Raw genomic sequence first — 3,660 nt, 5'->3', positions numbered from 1 at the left:
TCTTCTGTTGTTGCCAAGCAGTTGACTGATTCACTTATGCGAAGATCCATTCACAGGAATGTGAGGTGTACTTCTTGGGCGTACCGAGGGGTGATTGACCGCGGAGAGTAGATGCTAGGCCACCAACGTAAACTGAGGAGGGAGCCATTAGCATCTCATCAGAGAGTCCATCCCCAATATCAGAGAAAATCCAGGGGAACAGGGCAGCGGTAGATGAGCTGACCCAGAAGAAGAGAAAGATGGTGGGTGCCGCTCCCCTCAAACCAGGCGGCATCTTGCTTGGCGGTGACCAGACCACTCGAACATGAAGGACCACGGTGTTCGAGTGGTTGTATGATGACAAAGTTTCGGTTGCTCCTCCACCGAGCACGAAGGCGCCTCTACGCAGCACATGCATGGAGGAATAGTCGATGGGAGGGGAGGAAGTTCCCCAATAGCGAGCGATGGGAGCGCCCAAGCAGCAGGCGAAGGGAATCCCCGAGCAGCAGGCGAGGGGAGTCTCAAAGCGACGGATGGAGGGCTCCCTGAGTAGCAGGCGAGGGGATCCCCAGAGCAGTGGGGGGAGGAGAGGCCGACGGTGGAGACCATGGGACCTCCACCCCAAGATGCAGGCATCGACCCCAATGCCGTGGCTAGGGGCTTGGGTAGGCAGCATCGGTTCAGAAACATCTACCGAAAGACCACTGTGTAAGTACCCTTGTCGTGGAGTTATTTGGTTGTCATTTCCTTATACTTTTTTTGGCGATTGACGAGCTGGTCTGATGCAGAGTGAGGCATACGGAGGATCCAGCCCCGCCCGTCTAGACTGATGAAGGCTGGCCCTAGGACGGATGACGAGCAGCCGAAGGCTGGCCCTAGGGTGGAGGAGATGCTGGTGGACCCCATCCCAGAGTCCTCGGGTGCTCGGTAGTTGGCGAAGGAGTCAGCCACCACTGCTATTGAACTTGGTGGCGGTGAACAGTTGGCGCGGATGGTGGACGGGTCGACGATGGTGCCTAGGGCAATGGTGAAAACCGTTGGGTCTTCAGCGGTGAATGCGAGAGATGCTGGTGCTACGCCTGAGTCTAGGGCGACAAAGCCGGTCGTGCCCGAGGAGCAAATGGTGCCCCTCGAGGCATCATAGGGCATGGCCGGACCTGTTGTCCAGCCACGAAACCCCCTGGTGGTGCCTCCAACCATGGCGGAGGAGTACAAGGAGGATGAGGTGGTGGTTGTTGAGGAGGAGGACACAACTAGGGAGATGAGGAGACTAAAGTCCACCCTTGCCGGAGTGATGAAACAAATCGAGGTCAGTACTGCATCTGGAATCCTTGTCTTTGACATTGGAGATCGGAGTTCGTCATTGTCATTGTGCGCTTGCAGGGGATAACTCGGACTACCGAGCAGCGCCACCAACTAATCAAAAGGATGGAGTCCCTCACCGAGGAGAATGAAAAACTCAAGGAGGCAATGAACCTTATGGAGAAAAGCATCTAGAGGGCCTAGCATGAGTGAGACCTTGCTGAGTCCAATGGGTGGGACCTAGAGTACCAGAAGGGTGTCCTATCCTAGCAGCTAGCGGTTGCGTCCGAGCAGCTACAGGGCAAGTTTGAGCAGCTGGCGAGTGCTTCCATGCAACTAGAGCAGAAGTCCGAGCAGCTCAAAAGTGTATCCAAGCAGAAAGCAGGTATGGTATATAGGCGAATGTGCTTTGTATTGCTAAGTGGCCATATTTTTAGTGATGACTGTTGTGCTCGTAGAGCAAGATGCAGAGCGTAGCCAGCTATGCCAAGCTATCAACCAACTTCGAGAGGAGAAGATGAAGGAGTCGGGGCGAGCAAACAAATTGGCCGAGGAGCTGAAAGGTGAGTACTTCCTAGTCAGAGTTACTATTGAAGTAGTTTCCTTGATTGATGGAACCTTGTAATGCTTGCAGATTACCGCCAGAGGGTCAAGGCACAGTTTGATGTGCTAGTGCAGGAGGCCAAGACCCAAAGGGACAAGTTTGACGCCGTAGTCACCGAAGTTAAATCGGTGCTCAACTGCATCGACCTAGAGGTGGCTCCTTAGCCCGATGGTAGGCCACCATGTTCAGACACTATCATCTAGAGGTGTAAAGTGGCATGGGAGAATTTCAAGGGCTTCAACTGCGATGCCATTGTTACCACCATTACTCACGCCCTTGCGGTGGTTCGGTCCCACTATCCATCCGTTGACCTTCAGGCAATAGGGGCCGGATTCACTGAAGGGATGGGTGAGGCAGAGAACCAGCAGCTAGAGGATGAGGTGGAGGACATGACAAAGAAGCTGGCCGACGACATAGACCTGTTCGGCGAGACGGACGGCGATGGCAGAGCTCGGTGATATGCTCGGAGAGTATTATCTGTAACATCTGGAGAGGGTAGTTAGAGCATGCGAGAGCGCAAAAAACATTTATGTATTTGTATAAATATTATAAAGTGCATGTTTATGCAGCTTGCTAGTATTTGTAGTAATAACCCTAACGCAATTATACGGAGTATAAGTAGCGTTCGAGTAGTTAGTTCGTTATTGAACTCTTTCGCCTCAGCTGGCCCATAGTCCATAACGTCGAGCGCGGAGCCCGTGCACATGTAGGAGGAATAGGCATCACCAAGGAACCATAGCCGACCACCCATAACGCAGAGCACGGAGCCCGTAGCACGTGTAGGGAGAGATCGAAAACTAGGTCTTCTCCAAAGAGCGTAGAGTGAAACGTGTGCTGCTCGGTGGTTGACGAAATAACTTGGAGATAAACATAGTATAAGTGGCGTCTAAGCAGTTAGTTCTTTACTAAGCTCTCGGCCTTGCTAGCCCATAGTCCATAACGTCGAGCGTGGAGCCCGTGCACATGTAGGAGGAACAGGCATGACCAAGGAACCATAGCCGACCACCCATAACGCAGAGCGCGGAGCCCATAGCATGTGTAGGGAGAGATCGGAGACTGGGTCTTCTCCATAGAGAATAGAACAGAACGTGTGCTGCTCAGTGGTCGGTGAAACAATTTGGGGATATGGAGAAACGTGGTCAGCGATTTGGAGAAACCTGTTTGGCGAAATACGTTGGAGATTTAGAGAAATATGGTTGGCGATTTGGAGAAACCTATTCGGTGAAATACGTTGGAGATTTGGAGAAACATGGTCGAAGATTTGGAGAAACCTGTTTGGTGAAATATGTTGGAGATTTGGAGAAACGTGGTCGGCGATTTGGAGAAACCTATTCGGCGAAATACGTTGGAGATTTGGAGAAACGTGGTCGGTGATTTAGAGAAATACGTTGGAGATTTGGAGAAACATGGCAGAGCAGTTATGGCAATCTCGTACTAGAGTTCGTTAAGGAGTAGCTTAGAGCTTGGCGACCATAAGTGGAGATTAAATCATAATGGAGAAAAAATGGAGACAAATTATGGAGACGAAAACTTTATTCATCATAAAGTGGAGAGTACATATCTAGAGCGTTTCAAGGGTAGAAACATATAAGGTGCTCGATGTGCCATGAGTTGGGGACATCGATTCTGTCTAAGTCACGCAAGCGATAAGACCCTGGTCAGGTAACCTCTTTGACGATGTAAGGTCCTTCCCATGGGGAGGAGAGCTTGTGCATCCCTTCGGTTTTTTGTTTTCTACGGAGAACGAGGTCGCCGACAGCAAATGAACGACCTTT

The sequence above is a fragment of the Miscanthus floridulus genome, chromosome 2 (genome assembly GCF_019320115.1).
Source record: "Miscanthus floridulus cultivar M001 chromosome 2, ASM1932011v1, whole genome shotgun sequence".
In the NCBI taxonomy this organism is placed as follows: Eukaryota; Viridiplantae; Streptophyta; class Magnoliopsida; order Poales; family Poaceae; genus Miscanthus; species Miscanthus floridulus.
This window is presented reverse-complemented; position numbering follows the sequence as displayed.